General features: G+C 43.5%; 1 protein-coding gene across 8 annotated transcripts in view; it reads left to right on the forward strand.

Annotated features, from left to right (window-relative positions):
• The window catches only part of HIVEP1 (HIVEP zinc finger 1), a 102,597-nt gene that overhangs the window by 46,473 nt on the left and 38,134 nt on the right, over positions 1 to 17,990 (forward strand). The window lies entirely within an intron of this gene.

Below are 17,990 nucleotides of genomic sequence, written 5' to 3' on the forward strand. Positions count from 1 at the left end.
AGAATCTTTTTTTAGCAGGCAGTCTTGCTTTGACAAACACCTTTGCAGTTGATTGGTAACTGGACCGAGGAGGGGGCAATGCCAAACGCTACAATAATTCTTCAGCAGCCAGATGAGAAACAATTTGGAACTGGGGGCGGGGAGAGAAACAAGCTCCTTTTCCAGAAAGTACTTTGCTGGGGTTCCTGTTGGCAGTAATTAATTGACCAGGGTTCTCTCCCTCTCCATGCTGTGAAAATAAGTTTAAGCACATTGGCTTGGATAAATTGCATTTTGAACGCAGAAATCTCTTGCCATCCTAACTACAGATTTTGAGGGGCGGTGTGTACACTGCGGATATAAACTATGGAATGCATGCTAGAGATTCATTCACCATTACGTAAACAGCCACTGGCTGCTCGTCATCATACTAAAAACGGCCCTGTGAAATAGTTACTAGCTACCAAGTGGCTTAGTACAGGAACCGACTTCTGACACGTGTAAATGTGAATTTGCGTGGAATATGTAAGTCACTAGCAAATACGGGCTTGCAAGTTGCCCTCTTTAAAATATTTTAGAAGTGACCAGAAAAAGCATTCCAAATTTATTTTTTAAAACTTCAGCTTTTTGTTATTGACTCCTCTTATATTTTCCTTGTTCCTTGAAGACCGTACGCTAGTAAGGTGATTGAGTCTGTTTGTAGGTAATAACATCAAAAAGTGCATTACTCAGCTTGATCAGTACTGTTTTAAAAATAAGTCGTAAAGCCCATCCGGTTCCATTTGTATTGCCTGTATAAACCGGGAGTCACTTTTGTGGGTAGTTGGGAGTACTTGTTAAAATGCTGGTTTTATTCTATGCCTGTTTGTGGAGGGTGTGTGTGTGTGTAGCTTGGTGCAGTTAAGAAGAAAAATCTAGGCTCAGGTGCTTCAGCGGTATAATAGATCAGGTGTCAAGGAAACTCTGACGTGGTACTTCTGTAACATTGTAAAATAATCCAGCTAAAAGAAAGCAGACCACAATGATACGTCCTCCCCCCCCCCCCCCGCCCTCTTTCCGCAAACTGGCAACTGTTTTGAAACGGGATTTCATATTTAAAACTGAATCGTCCAAAGGTACAACTGCCCACAGCTAGTGTATGCCATTTGCTTGCTTTAACGCTCGGAGCAGACGCGGGTATCTATAATAGGAGCTTTTCTTGGAATGCATCTCTCGTTAAGTATTCCGGACAGAATATTAGCGAGCGTAATAGAGAGCTATTTGGCAAATGGATCAAAATTAAGATTGTTACTTGACCTTCAAATTATTTTTGGCTGCGCTGAGCATACCCAACTGAAAGCGAAATTAAAAAAAAAATTTAAAAATTAAAAAATGAGTGGTTTGTTTGACGGCGACCTTTCACGGTGTAGGATTTCAGTAAATACTTCCTGTGGAAAGGAAGCAATGCATGACACATCTCCTGAATTGGTTCCAGAAGTTCCTCTGAAGCTTAATGGATTTGTGGAAGGCCGTTCATATGGTGTGTGCATATAACTTGTATAGCTGAGGAGGAGGGGAAGGAATGGAATTGTAAAACTTGGATAGTGAATGCTGACATTCTAGTAACTCCACCACATTGTAAAAATAGATTAGATTTGTGTGGCGTACTCTGATTGCCTTGAAAAATAAATAGAGGCACTTTTCCTCTGACAGGTTTAGATATAGCCGTGTTTGGGTAGTGCATAAAAGGCTATGAGATTGTGAGGTCAGCTAAGTTCTGTCTGGCAGGCAGATGGTGCTCTGCTTTCTAACACCAGTACTGTTTCGTCCGTCCCGTTCCGTAGCCCACGTTATTATCCTCCAAAAGATGTGCTAATCAAAATCCAGATATTTCATTTCCTTTTCTCCCACATCCTGTGCTTTCAAAACTGAAGCGTATCCGTCATTATTCGGTTGTGGGGGGGGGGGGGGGCGGAAAATAGAATTTGTGGTTAATAGTATATATATATCGATAATAAAGTGGTAAAAGAATATTTATAGTTGTCTGTGAAGAAATGTGACTATTTCTGGAGAGTCCCAAATAAGAGTTTAAACAAGAACTTATGAAGCTACAATTTTGTTGACGGTTTTATAGACTCGTTTGTATCTGTTTGTGTATTCTCATCACTTTGTTATTGCTTTGGGACTTTTGAGGAAAGAGTGTTGCATGTCTGCAGCAGACTTAGGAAGGGTAGCATCCAGAGAAAACTATTCAGTTTAGAGGATCTAATTTCTTCCAACCCAAGCAATGTGATATGTGTTTATGACCAATTAGGAACAACTTAGAGGGTTTCAGAATTAATGAGAGAGGGTAGGGAAGGACTTGATGTTTTCGTTCTGTTTTAAGATATTCGGTGGTTTGCTTGCATTGAATTTGGAAACCTTACCCAAGTGAACCTCCCTAAACAAACAAACAAAACCCCTTTGATACCTCTAGAGAGTTGTATTTAATGGTCAAATCGGATGAGAGAGCTGTGAGATCTGTTTGCTGAGCATCCTTAACATGGGTAAACAGTGTGTGTGTGTGTGGGGGGGGGTGGTTATCAAGATCTGAGCCACCTAGGGAGCTGAAGGAATTAACCCCTTTCCACTTCATCATTTTCCTGACCTCAAATGACACAAAGAAAAGGTCATTTGCCTCAGAGGGAAAACATGAGGCAACGTTAAAGGAGGACATTTGAAACTGGACAGGGGGGGACTTATGGGTTGACCCCTCCACTGTCCATAATAGGTTCAACCCAAGTCATGAGCCCTTTCATTGCTGTTTATCAATAAGGAACTGTGAGGAGATAACCATGTTTCTTGGCTACTAAAACCTGTAGGAAAAGAGCAGTCAGAACACTAGCAGTCACAGTGCTTTATGATGGGAGAACTGAGAAAGTGCTCTGTCTCTAAGTATAATCAGGCACTGACAGGGCAGAGGTAAAGAGAGGCCCATCCCTTCCTTGGTGGTTTCCTGTGGCCTCCTACTTAAGGTAATTAGGTCAATGTATTTCTCTAGAATACTTTGTCATTTGGAGAAACCATTGACCTAATTCTTAGAAGTCAAGGTCTACACCAGGGGTAGTCAAACTGCGGCCCTCCAGATGTCTATGGACTACAATCCCCATGAACCCCTGCCAGCGAATGCTCGTGAAACCCCTGGGTTGACGGCCGCGGAGGGGTTTCCCAAATGGGTGGGAGTTAGTTAATTTTTAAATTTTTAAAAAAAGGATGGGGGAGACTTGTCTTGGCAGTAGCATGTGCGAAAAGGATCTAGGAGTCTTAGGAGACCACACATTGAACACGAGTCAACAGTGTGACCCGGTGGCTAAAAAGGCAAATGGGATTTTGGGCTGTATCAAATGGAGTCTCATGTCCAGATCACGGGAGGTGATGCTACTGCTGTACTCTGCTCTGGTTCGGCCTTATTTGGAGTACTGTGTTCAGTTTTGGACACCCCAATTGAAGAGGGATGTGGACAAACTGGAACGTGTCCAGAGGAGGGCAACAAAGATGGTGAGGGGTTTGGAGACCAAGACGTATGAAGAAATGTTGAGGGAGCTTGGTCTGTTTATCCTAGAGAGGAGACGACTTGAGAGGGGATCTGATAACCATCTTCAAGTACTTAAAAGGGTGCCATATGGAGGATGGAGCAGAATTGTTCTCTCTTGCCCCAGAGAGACGGACCAGAACCAATGGCATAAAATTAATTCAAAAGAAATTCCATCTCAACATCAGGAAGGCATTCCTAACAGTTAGAGTGGTTTCTCAGTGGAACAGGCTTCCTCAGGAGGTGGTAAATTCTCCATCTTTAGAAATTTTTAAACAGAGGCTGGATAGCCATCTGACGGAGAGGCTGATTCTGTGAAGGCTCAAGGGGGTGGCAGGTTACAGTGGATGAGCGATAGGGTTGTGAGTGTCCTGCACGGTGCAGGGGGTTGGACTAGATGACCCAACAGGTCCTTTCCAACTCTATTATTCTATGATTCTATGATCCGTTAAACATTGATTGGGTGATATGACCATATATGGAAAAGTGAACAGATATAAGATTAAATCCAGAGATTTACTGGTTCCAGTTATTGGGGCAGGAGGGAAAAGGAAGAAGCCGTGGTTTTGTAAACAAAGGAGACAATTGCAATTTTTAACGATTCACACTCTGTTTTGCCTGCAAGATGTTGCTGCACTCTTGGCAGGAGTTTTGTATGTTTATATCAATCACGTGTGCAACTTTCTAACCCCCAGGAGAGTTTGCATTCTTCCCTCAGTACAGATTCTACAGCATCGACTTAGAACTCTATGTTAGAGGGATTTTTAATATACAAAACGCTTTTAATCATTCGCATTTGGATTCAAAGGAAATACCCCCCACCTCCGGCCTTGTATGTACCATTTTGGAACACTGTTTGTTTTATATGGTGCTGTTAAATTTACTAGAATTCACCATGTAGACCAAGTCCACTTGACAGAGGCAAGGGCCGGATAAGCACACGTTAATAAAATGAATGCAGCTGACACTTTTGACTTCAGGCTGTCGGGTCAGCAGAAGTGCCGATTCATGCCCTTTCTCCTGGGGAGGCCTGGAGGGGAAGCCCCGAAGGCCCCGAGGGCATTCCGTGCCATAAATACACAGGATTGAAATGGAAATCCTAATGCCTGATTATGTGTGACGGAGAACCCACTTCCCTAAGGACATGAAGCCTGGTTATCTGGAGTTAAACCTGTGGCGCCCCATTTGAGATTGTTACACTCCTGCATCTGTTTTTTTTCCCTTTCAGCATGCTACATACTTTACGTTCCCCTCAGTCTGCACTGGCTGGAGTATTCAGTATTCAGCTTATATGCCAAGAACCTCCACCTACTCTAACAGTATTCCTCCACCTTGGACCAGAGTGAGAGCCCAGTGACACCTTGTGATGCAGCTACAGTTAATGTCAAATGCACAATGGCAAATCCTGGGCAGTAACAAGAGATTTGGTCTAGGACAGCCTTTTTCAACCTTTTGATTATGGTGGACCCCTTGAAATAATTTGTCAGGCTTCAAGGAGCCCAGGAAGTGATGTCAACTGGCCATGTCTCCCTGCCACACCCCTGGAAGTGACATGTTACCGGAAGTGACATCACCACCTGCGTTAACAGGCAGGTTTGAGGAAGACTGGGGGGGGGGGGAGACAGGAGGTGGTTTAAGGTGGGAGGAAGTGTGTAGGCTCTGCCTATTCCCAGGTGTAGAAACCACAAGAGAACTCACTCATGGTGAAAGGGGAGCAGTGGAGTGGCTGGTCCCTAGCTTGTGGCTGAGTCCATCAAGGCAGGAACGGAAAGGCTGGGGAGCCCTCCAGAGCTCCCACGGACCCCCCAGGGGTCTATGGGCCCCTGGTTGGGAATCCCTGGTATAAGATCTTGGAGACACACTTTTCAGATTCTCACTCTGCTCAGGACTCTTGCTGGGTGAATCTGTGCCCAGTCTCTCTCTCTCTCACAGGGGATTGTTGTGAGGATAAAACAGGGGAGGAAAAACTGATTCCGGTCAGCTGTCTTGAGGTTCCAATTGAGGAGAAATCAGGTTTCAAAGATGCTCAGCCCTTTATCTTTTTGTTCATGCAGCATTCCCCGAGGTGCTTTTCCCACCATGGGGCAGCATGGTTTGCAAGGTCAACACAGGCCTGGACCATGAGAGAAAGGAGGAGAGAGATCGAAGCAGGGGCAGAGGGATGGGACTTCAAGAAAGGAAACAGCTGGCAGGGGGAAGGCTACACCCACCCCTTGCCTTCTGCACTTCTCTGCTGCATGGAACCCTCTGTGACAAAAGATTATCAGTTTAACCCTGAGATGCTGTCAGAACTGACAAGGGGGGAAATTGCTGTTTGGCACAGCAGTTTCTGTAGGGCTTCCTGTTGTGTGGGTTTATTGCTTTCCATTAAGTAATCCCCCCCCCCCCAAGAACCGACCATTGCAGAGTTTGAGGACCTGTTCGGCGTAATTATTACCTTGGCCTCCCCTTACGTCCCCTCTTGTCCATACGGCAAGTAGGGGGATAATTATTAGTTTTACCTGCCTTGTATTCACTGTTTCTTATATGTAGGATAAAGGTTGGTGCCCAATGTGACCTGTGCAAAGCTGCCTCCTAGTGGTGAGCTTTGGATGGTGCAGTCCTGTTTATTGTGGTCAATTTTGGTACAGTCATTAAAGCCGTGTATTGTCTGAAATTGTAGCCTTTAATTCCTGACTTCAAGTAAAACAAGCCAAAACAAATAAACATTGTATGTGACTAGCACGATTTAAATAGGAGTAGGAGAAATGTCTTTTTCCCGAACAACCTTACTATAGCCTTGTTGCATTTAGAATCAGATAATGACGTTATGTTTCATTGACGCTATCTTTTCTTCTAGCTGTAGCATGAATATTTTTAGTTTGCTGGATATGATTAGATGTAGAGCTGCAGACTCTGTTTAAAAAAACATTAACACAATGGAACAAGAGAATGTAACTGGGAAAAGAGAATCCAAACTAATTCAAGGAGTCTGTAGACATTCAGGTATATACATAACACGGTAGCAAGTAGATCCCCCAGGTACATATTGAGCTTATTAATACCAATGGCTGGGTATTAAATTAGCTTATAATCAGAATGTTAATATGCTTAGGTATTTCAAGAGTCGCTGTCTGGGTAAACATTTGTGCATTTTAATGTAAGTTTCATGTTCTGGTTACAGTGAATGAGGAGAAAGGATTATTGTGCAAGGTCTGAAGTAATTGAGCACAGATCTGGATTCTTTGGCGGATTTGTGAATAGACAGGCATTGGCTATACCTGATAAGTCAGCCTGTTACTATGGTTATGTCGTCTCTGCCCTGAATGGGGGAAGCAGTTGCCGAAAATAAAGAACCTGTGTGTCTTGACAGTCTGGGAGTTTCAAGATATTCTTGAAACACCATCTGCTTGGACCCATCTGCTTGTGGCAGATCACTAGAAGTGCAAGGCTAAGTGCACAGTTTGGGTTGCAATTGCCAAGCATGTGAACACGTAGACTGAGGTCACCGATTTGAAACCCCAGCATATTTGGCTGCAATGCATGGTATTTTATACTTTTGAGCAGGGATGGCCCAGCCTCAGGGCAGTGGCGCTAACTCAGGCACATGGCATCAAGGGCTTCACCAGTAGAAGGAGAAGAGTTGGTTCTTATATGCTGCTTTTCCCTACCCGAAGGAGGCTCAAAGCGGCTTACAGTCGCCTTCCCATTCCTCTCCCCACAACAGACACCCTGTGGGGTGGGTGAGGCTGAGAGAGCCCTGATATCACTGCTCGGTCAGAACAGTTTTATCAGTGCTGTGGCGAGCCCAAGGTCACCCAGCTGGTTGCATGTGGGGGAGCGCAGAATCGAACCTGGCATGCCAGATTAGAAGTCCTCACTCCTAACCACTACACCAAACTGGCTCTTTGGTGTAGGGAAGGTGTCTTTGTATCCAGTGTTGTTCGGGCAGGCCATAATTCTGGTATCTGGCCAGTCCGTTTCCAAGGTTTAGTAGCAGAAGAGAAGCCAAAGCTCTGTCAATGACTCTACATATGTTCACTGCAGTATTGAAGAAGAAGAAGAGTTGGTTCTTATATGCCGCTTTTAACTACCCAAAGGGGTCTCAAAGCAGCTTACAATCGCCTTCCCTTTCCTCTCCCCCCAACAGACACCCTGTGAGGTGGGTGAGGCTGAGAGAGCCCTGATATCACTGAAGAAGAAGAAGAGTTGGTTCTATTATGCCACTTTTCTCTACTGGAAGGAGTCTCAAAGTGGCTTACATTGGCTTTCCCTTTCCTCTCCCCACAACAGACACCCTATGAGGTAGGTGGGGCTGAGAGGTCTCTGTGAGAACAGCTCGAACAGGACTGTAACTGGCCCTGGGTCCATGTGACGGGGTGGGGGATCAAACCTGGTTCTTCAGATTAGAGGCTGCCGCTGTTAACCATGTCATCAAGACATCCAGCAGTCTCCTTCTCCATCAAAACATCTTCCAAGGGAATCTGACGCAGCAGATGCAGAAGGCGTTCTTAACAACTGTGAACATACTTGGAACAAACTTCACTCCAGTGGACTTAATCCAGCCCCGTTGCTTATTCAGGGCTGGGTGTTGAGAGAGTCCACTGCTTCACTAGAGCTTGTAGCAGGCGGAGAATACCTGAATGTCACCTGCTTATTAATGAGATATCTTCTTCCAGAAACTCATTTGCCTTGTCCTCGCGACTTCATATAGATGTGCTTTCCCAAGAGATAGCAGAATCCATTTCAGGTTTGAAAGATAAGCGTAGTCAATCTGGTTCTTCAGAGTAAGGGCAAAACTGAGTTCAAATCAAATGTGGTCACATGAGCAGATATACCGTGTGCAAACAGACCTCAATGCACTTCTGTGTAGGCAGGAAGTGCCCGATTTCGGAGGCTGGAAAAGCGGCTCCTGCATCACTGAAATAATTTAATCTGGGGACTGCAGTGTGTGTGCTCAGCAACATCACCTGCAAAATGCATTCACCTTTGCTGTTCATTTCCAATTTTGGACAGTCTTCTGTCTTCGAAATCTTAGACATATTCACAGAATGCCTTTTCAGTTTCCTTTTTCATCTGTTAGACTCATAATTTAAAGTTAAATCGGCAGTTTAAATTTCTACTTGCACATGACTGAAGTTGCACTTAAAATTAAACTTTGTTGTTTTTAAAGGTGACTCAGACTTTGTTCTGTTGCTTCAGAGTCAGACCTACAGGGCTACCCCACTAGAATCTATCCATACGGATAACTGAGTGATCCAGAAGTTGTGTTACCTCCTAATATCAAGGAAGCTCTTCTGTCTCTGCACTCAAGTTTGGGGTGATCAGGCTCTCAGCTGTTGGTGAGCCAGGCCTCAAGAGGTTGACTCACAAGCCAGGCTCACAGGAAGAGCCCAGCTTCCGGCAGGTGTGTTGAATACAGGAAGAGTGGAGATAAGCGAGGGAGACAGCAAATGGGAAGGCAGGGTGGGGGAGGAAGAGGCGGGATCAAGAGGGGGAGCTTGGGTATAAAGGAACCTCTGGAGGCAAGCCAGGGAGGAGTATGGCAAATGTGCCCATCACCAGAAAGACAGAGATAGATTCGTGTGAGCTGGAAAGTCTGCCTTCCACTGTGAAACTTGGGGGAGAGTCCCAGTGAAGGTCCTGAGATGGCAGGAGGCAATGTTCCTCTGTGCAAGGGTACACTAGCCATGTAGGTCTTCCTTTCCTTTTTAGATTGGCTACTTTCATTGGTGGCTACCATCCCACTGTTGTTAGCACTTTGTTCTGTTTTCTTTGGAGTCACCTGGTGCCCTAGCTATACTGCTTGCCCTCCCTGACTCTTCTATTGGACCACTATCCTCTTGTGGTGGAAAGAGCCACCCAGCCGTAGCCAATTTATGGCAAATCCAGAGGATTTTCAGAATAAGAGATGAACAGAGGTGCTTGCCATTGCCTGCCTCTGCATAGTGCCCCTGGACTTCTCGGAAGATCTCCCAACCAAATACTGACCAAGGTAGACCCTGTTTTGTTTTTGGGATCTGCCATCCAGATCAGAGATGTCCGCTTGGTATACAGTATTTTCACTGAATCAGCCCCAACCACCACTTAAAATGGTGACATTAGTATAGGTATATTTACAACACATGACATATTCAGATCTCAGGCATATAAGCAAAGAGAGACATGAACACATGGAGCTGCCTTATACAGAATCAAAGCCATGGTCCATCAAGGGTGGTATTTTCTGCTCAGAGTGGCTGTGGGTCTCCATGGGCTTGGGCAGAGATCGTTCATATCACCTGGAGTCTTCTGCATACCAGGCAGATGCTGTACCACTGGAACCCTTATGCAAAAAGGGAACAAAAACCCAACCTGAGAAAATAAGTCAGGAACCCAAAGGTTGAAATTAAAATACAAATACAAATACAAATACAAATATATATATATATATATATATATATATATATATATATATATATATATATATAAACAACTCGCCACTACTAGCTGTCAATAACCTGTGCAGGTAGGTAGCTCACCTATCTCGACATGGTTGGTACAGAAATGAGGCAGAGAGAGCTTTTGAATCCAGAAGCCACGATGGCCTTCCGTCTTTATGAATGGCCGGAATCATAATTTGATTCGTCTCTTGTGTCACATAAGCGTAAATTCACGTTAATCACAGAGGGTGTCTGTTTAGTTGTAATGTTCTTCAGCTGAATCATTTAAATCAGGGGTAGGCAAACTGTGGCCCTCCAGATGTTCATGGACTACAATTCCCATGAGCCCATGCCTGCATGTGCCAGCATTTGCTGGCAGGGGCTCATGGGAATTGTAGTCCATGGACATCTGGAGGGCCACAGTTTGCCTATCCCTGATTTAAAATGTCAGTGTGTGTGTATGAACGCATTATTTTTCTTAAGAGCATGCATGTGCCGAGCTTTTGGTAGAAGCATTTTTCACATGTTCTGCTGTGGGCTTCGCTAACAACCACACTACTTGTTTCACAAGAATTGCTTCAAATGTTTACACATTTTACAAGTAACATATGCACTTGTACGAAAGCCGTAATGTCACCAGTGATTCTGTAGCTGTGGTTTCATAAATGAGAGTTATTAGTTTAATTATTTAAATGCAGCTGTGAAAACTACACTGAGCTACCCAGAAAGATGCTAGAAAAGGAGGGCTCATACATTTTAGTACATCTCTTCCTCCTGTTATTAAACCTTTTCTAGATTATTTTTATACGCAGCTATAAATTCCTTTTTCCCATTTGAGCAGCGATGATGCGGAGAACTCCCACACATACACACACGCACATCAGGATGTTTGGTTAAATTTATCATGTTCTGTTAGTTGGATCATTCTTCAGCTCAATCAAATTCACTGCAGCTTTGTACTAATTTTAATAACCCCCCCCCTCCAATTGTCTATGTACAAGTGGAATCCTAGGGCAAAGTAATTTAAAGCAAGCATGATCATTAAAAAAAAAAAGATACATTTGAACAAATAGTGTTAGAAATCAACACGTAAAGTATGATTGTCCTAATTTGTGCGCATTGAGCATTTTAATAAAATGTGTTCCATATTTCCATTGACTGGAAGGGAGCAGATAAAAAATCCAGCCATGTGCAAACAGGGGAGAACTCACAACCCTATTGCTCATCCACTGTAACCTGCCACCCCCTTGAACCTGCACAGAATCAGCCTCTCTGTCAGATGGCTATCTTTATTTATTTTTATTTATTTATAATTGGATTTATATACCGCCGTTCGCCAAAAGGTCTCACGGCGGTTCACAATAAAATATAAATATCTAGCCTCTGTTTAAAAATTTCCAAAGATGGAGAACCCAGCTCCACCCGAGGAAACCTGTTCCACTGAGAAACCACTCTGTCAGGATCTTTTTCCTGATATTTTGCCGGAATTTCTTTTGAATTAATTTCATCTCATTGGTTCTGGTCCGTCCCTCCGGGGCAAGAGAGAACAACTCTGCTCCATCCTCGATATGGCAGCCTTTTAAATACTTGAAGATGGTTATCAGATCTCCTCTCAGATATATTGACCATGAACATGTTGTCACTCCTGTCACATTATACAGTCACTTGTATAATGCCAGTGGTGCTCAAAACCTGGCTGTGCCTATGGGGTTGGTCCTAGGTTACTAGTGGTATGTGACCATAATTGTTCAGAAAAAAGATTGCATACCACAGAGTTAACATCAAGGGATGATTAAGTGTTTGCAAAGCAGTAATGCAAAAATGAGCTGTGCTTTGTTTGCTGTTGAGTCAACCTCTTCATCTGAGCAAGTGGTACAGTGGTTTTGGATCTACGCTGTGTCGGCATTCAGCGCGTTGACTCATGGTCACAACTGAGATCATATATACTCCCCAGCTCATCATGGGACAAGCCATGCATCGTTTGGAGATGAACTGTTTTGGAGCGTATGTGCTGCTTTCGTGCGGTTAGCAATATTCATCTTGTCAGTGCATGCTCAGAATTCCCTACAGTTTCCAGGTGACGGTGTTAAAAGGCATGGATATTTTACAATCGGATATGCTTAGAGTTGATCGTCAGGCCAAATGAGCAATGCTGGAGTATTAGATAAACAAGCCATGAAACTTCCTTCTTTCCCCCTTGGGGGAACTGGAACAACCAAGCAAAACATTTTTTAAAAAATAAATTAATAATTGCTTCTCTTGGATGCTTCAGTGAGACAACTATGGCAGAGCAGTGTAAGAGCAGGCACATAGAGTATATATGTGACCCATAGCCATATGTTCCCATAATGAACATGGAATAGGGCATGGCAAGAATAGAGAGATGCACTGGACGGGATTGATATGAGTGTTTTTCTAGGCCAGCCTTTCTCAATTTTTTTTACCGTTGAGAAATCCCTGAAACATTTTTCAGGCTTTGAGAAACCCCAGAATGTGGTTGGGAAGCAGAGCTGTGTACATGCCCATCTGGGGCCCCCTCCCCTTTCCACCCACTTCAGGCCCATCATTGGTCATCTGGGAGTGGGGGGGAAGATTGACATGGTCATATATGGTCATATCCCCTGATAAATGTTTAACAAATTTAAGAAAGCCTGGTTGAGAAAGCCTGTTCTAGGCACACAAGGGCTTCCACCCACCAAGTGAGATTTTCTTGCCTCTTCCCTTCCACAGCAGTCAGCCCCAAATGTCCCCTGAAAACCCGTTCCTGGGACCGAGAGGACCTGCAGAGATTGGACTGCAGAAGGCAGTGGAACTGCCAAAGCAGGGGTGGGGAAAATTATGCTTCATAGGTCCAAGTCCTTGCAATTGTAGAAATGTTAGTTTACATCTTATCTCCACAGCTCTCCACCCTTCCCACCATGGGTGGCCAAACTGTGGCTCTCCACATGTCCATGGACTACAATTACCCTGAGCCCCTGCTAGCATGGCCAATTGACAGGGGCTCAGGGTAATTGTAGTCCATGGCCATCTGGAGAGCCACCCATGCCAGTGCACATATATCCTATGAGGATCAAAACAATGCTTTGTGCATTGTTATTTTAAAAAACATGAAGCGAAGATGATACCAGATGAATGGAAGAAAATTGGGATAGCCTTCTAAGACAATGCATGCACCCAGAATCTGATCCAGTTTTTGTCAACTTTTTAAAAGTTAAATAAAAGAAATTAATATTTTTTGTAGTGTGCTGTTCTCAATTTGCAATCAGATTTATAATCCAAACAGAGAGGTGGGCAGAAGCCCTGGTTAGAATTACCACTGCTATGGATTACCACTGCTAGGATTGCCATTATATATTGATGTTATCCGTTCAGTCGTGTCCGACCCTTGGCGATTCTATAGGAAAGTCTTCGCCTTGCGCCCCTGTCAATGACCGCTTCTTTTAGTTGATTCTTGGTCATCCCTGTATCAGCTTTGATTGTGTCGAGCCAGCGGATCCTTTGGTGACCACGTTTCCTTTTGCCGCTGACCATGCTGAGCATTAATGATTTTTCTAGCAAGTTGGATCGCATGATGTGTCCAATTATTATTTCCCATTATTGTTTGCATATGCTTGGTGTTATATCTCCCTCCGGGAGGGGGGAGGTCAAAGTAAACTTTGGTGTTTGAAGCTTTCCCAGAAATGCTGGTGAAATTGGGCACCGTTTAAGTACATTTACACCGTGCCAACATGGTTTACGTTTACATGTGAAAATTTAATCGGGACATTTAAATTCTTCCTCCTAAATTCTGTTGGTCCAGGAGTGACTCAATTTGCTTGCCCTCCGAAATCTGCCTCTGCGTAGGAAGTCCACTAGTTCCTTTGTGTAGAGGTCACTCAAGTTCACAAACCGATGCATCGAGAACAGGAGAATTCTATTTTCTCTGCTTCTGGCTATAATAAACCTTAACTGTAGTTCACAATAGAAGTAAATGCCTTAATTCATTAGATGAAATTACAGTTTCCAAGAGGATTTTTTGCCTTGTGTCATTCTTACAAGTTCTGTGTATAAGAGATACAGGAAGTGAAAGTCCGTATAGTTTTTTTCCCCTCAGCTATATAAGCTTTTTCAGTTATTTTGCCTCCCCCTCCGTGTTTTTCCTTGTCCCTGCCACTGGAAGGAAATAGAGAATTTTGGAAGGAATAGTTCACATTTTGAAGACTGTTGTTTTGTAGTGTCATTTTGGGTTTACATTTCAGACTCAAACGTGCTGTGTGTACAAATAAGGACAAAAGTATACGTTTGTAGGAAGCCAGGATAATGCAGGGGATTTATTGTCACTTCTTGTCAAACTTGTAGCCCAGCGTGTAAAAATGAGTGACAGATTTTACAGGCCTTGATTTGTGTGGGCATTATTCAATTGTAATTTTGTGTATACAGTCTGTACCATATGTCTGAATTTTTAAAATATGCAAGCAACAGGTCTCTGCGAATGTATCTGCCATCAATCACTAATTTGGACATTTGTATTCCTTCTACTGTGCTTTTTGAGCTTAAAGGACTGATAACCTTATAAACTCAGCTTGTTATTCTAACAAGGATCTGGAATCTGTTGCACATCTTCATTAAACTGTATATTTGTGGGATATTTTTATGATGCTGTTTACTAATTTACTTTTAATTTTCTCTCTCCTTATATATGTAGCGTGGTGATTTCCATTTCATTGTCTGCAGAAGTGTGCATGTACATGAAAGCTTGCACCTTGAATAAAACTTTGTTGGTCTTAAAGGTTCCATTTGATTCAAACTTTATAATATCTTATTATAGTGCACTGTTTGGAAAGCCATTTTTTTCTGTTGGATCAATCTCAGGTCTATGCCATCAATCTCAGGATGTGATGTCAGCTGACCACGCCTCCTTGCCGTGCCCCCACAGAAGTGACATGTCACTGGAAGTGACATCACCACCCACATTAATAGGCAGGCTCAAGGAGAACTGGGGGAGGAGGAGAGACAGGATCAGTTTAAGACCAGAGCAGGCATGCAGACTCTGGCATCTCCCAGGCACAGAAACCTAGAGAGAACTCATTTATGGTGGCAAGGGGGGGGGGCAATGGAAGGGACTGGTTCCCTAGCTTGTGTCCAAGTCCATTAAGACAGAAGGGGGGAAAGGCCACAGACCCCTGGTTGGGAATCTCCACTTTAGAAAATAGCGACAAATATCCACTAATCTATCTCAGATGAAATGTCAGACAGTGAACAACACAGAGGGATATAGGGAGGGGATCACCAACTCAAAGAGCAGCTTTAATTTTCATGGGCTGCCAAAGGTTTGGGCAAAATGTGTGAAATGGGCTGGCGACACACCCTTCACTGCTGGATTTCACAGACAGTCATTCTGCTGCTTAGTGTAAAGTGAGAAGAACATTAATGTCTTAGTTCCCCTCTGAAGAACACTACACATTATGCGGGGCCTGAGATCTACGCCGTTAGGCACATAACCAAGTCCGAAGTTGTCTGTCTTTTCTGTTTACACCAAAGCAGTGTAAATGTTAGCATCTCAGAACATATTCTGTCCCCAACATTTATGTTCCACCAGAATTAGTCCTGCTTTTAATTCAAAGCAAGCATTCTTTTTCAAAAGTTTATCATAGCGGAATACAAAGTTTTTGGTATTTTACATAGACTTTAAATAGAAACTGAAAATAAATAGTTCCAGCCTCCCATTTGCTTAGTAATGAACTAAGTGTTTTCAGGATGCCAAAGCCCCTGAGTTTAGTATATTTATTAGCCAGTTATTGTATTTCTGTACCTTTGTTTCTCCAAGGAACTCAAATCAGCATATGTAGTGTCAATGGACACCAAACAAGACCCCATACCTCAGGGTAGCATCATCACCGGCCCCCTTCCAGTAGCCAGACAGTCAGAGGCCAAGGGTCAAAGGCTTTGGCCTCCTGGAACCAAGTTCAAGAAAGTCATTCCTTTCTCACCCAGTGAGTAAGATCTGGGTGTTTCAAACTTTAATCCAGTCTTTTAACCACAACTGCATGGGGTGTCTGAGATCGTTTTGGTTTTGATATCCATACTTCTAAAGAAGGGAATTGCATATATACAGCCAAGAATGCTGGGATTTGAACTGGGAGTTTCATAGTTTGACTCTAGAACCTAGACTATTAGGGAAAATGTGCACTTCAGCCCTAGGAACGACAAAGAACATTGGTGTGCTGCATCAGGATGTGCAATTGCTAGGTAGTATGAAGCCTTGGATTGGCCAGATTTGATTTAATATTGGAAGTGTGGCCTCTGCTATTTTTGTGTGACAAAAGAGCCCAGTACTTTTCACTATCCTTCAGATTCTAGATTTTCTTTCTTTGGCCACTGATCTCAGGAATACTGAACCGAAGAATGCAGTTTCCTGATTTGGATACAGTTGTTCCTAATTGTGCAATTCGACTCGGATAAGCCTAAAAATACTGAGATCAGTGCTGATCTGAGAATTATGGGGTTTATCCAAGCTGAATTGCACCTTACCTCGCACCCTACCCAAGGTCCTAGGGTCCTGGCCCTAGACCTCTTGATTTTAGATTTTTTAGATTTTATAAACTTAGTTAATTGTGTTGTGGCAGCTATGTTGCTCGCCACTCTGACTCCACCTTTATTTATTTTATTTTATTTTGATTTTTAGACCGCCCTTCCTTATGGCTCTGGGCGGTTTACATAAAACATTTTAGAAGAAGAAGAATTGGTTCTTATATGCCACTTTTCCCTACCCGAAGGAGGCTCAAAGCGGTTTACAGTCGCCTTCCCTTCATCTCCCCACAACAGACACCCTGTGGGGTGGGTGAGGCTGAGAGAGCCCTGATATCACTGCTCGGTCAGAACAGTTTTATCAGTGCTGTGGCGAGCCCAAGGTCACCCAGCTGGCTGCATGGGGGGGGAGTGCAGAATCAAACCCGGCATGCCAGATTAGAAGTCTGCACTCCTAACCACTATACCAAACTGGCTCTTTGGCTTTTAGAACATTTACATATAACAATATCAATATATAAATTGATTATAAATTTAAATAAATAAATAAAACATCCCATTAGTTGAAACGAGCCAAATCAGAGAAACCTGAATTGATTTGAGCCGGATTTGGCTGATTCGTGATTCAGCTGATTAAGAAAAACTTCACCAACAGCTGATCCTGAGGATCCCGAGGATCAGCTGTTTGGTGGGGTCTTTAAATGTCTCTCCAGCAGTCCAGTCTGAAACTGCAGAGGCTGGGCTCCGCCTCCTGCGGCAGCCGCTTTATGGCCATGCTCATGATGCTGTGACAGTATTTCCAAAGTGCTTAGAGTCTCAAAAAAGTTGGAGACCCCTGGTCTACCAGGGCCTGAGCCAGTCTGAAAGCCTGTTATGGCCTGTTTACAACAATGCAATAAATTTTCTTTTCTGAGTCATGAGATTATATAGATGGGATGGATGGGGCAGAGGTGGAGTTGTTTACAAGTTTTTACTGAGCCTAGATAAATGATGCTTGGCCCTGACAGTGGGCCTCAGACAAATTTCTCAATTATAGCTGTTGAACATGAGCAAGAATTGACGGGAAAAGAATTCTAGTAAAACACTATTTCCACTTTGCTCACTGTCTGATGTCCTTGACCTGAGATGCCACTTATTTTCTGTACTGTACTGGTAAATACTTCTTATTAACTGAACATACAATATGGTGTGTTTAACAGTGAAATGAAATCCTAAGTAGAGTAATACACTTCTAAGTAGAGCAATCTTAGAAGGCTATTGTACCATAGACACATGAAGCAGCATATTCTTTCAGTGCTAGTGAAGTTCTGCTTAGGTAGTAAATATACAGTAATCTACTGCAGAGATTTACATTTGTCTAATAACTGGGGGAAGAAAAAGGTTAAGATGCCTTCATAATACAGCTTCTCCCTAGTCTCCCAGCTTGGTGTAGTGATTAGGAGCACTGATTTCTAATCTGGTGAGCTGGGTTTGATTCCCCGCTCCCCCACATGCAGCCAGCAGAGTGACCTTGGGCTCATCACAGCCATGATAAAGCTGTTCTGACCGAACAG

Source organism: Paroedura picta, chromosome 9, assembly GCF_049243985.1.
Source record: "Paroedura picta isolate Pp20150507F chromosome 9, Ppicta_v3.0, whole genome shotgun sequence".
Lineage (NCBI taxonomy): Eukaryota > Metazoa > Chordata > Lepidosauria > Squamata > Gekkonidae > Paroedura > Paroedura picta.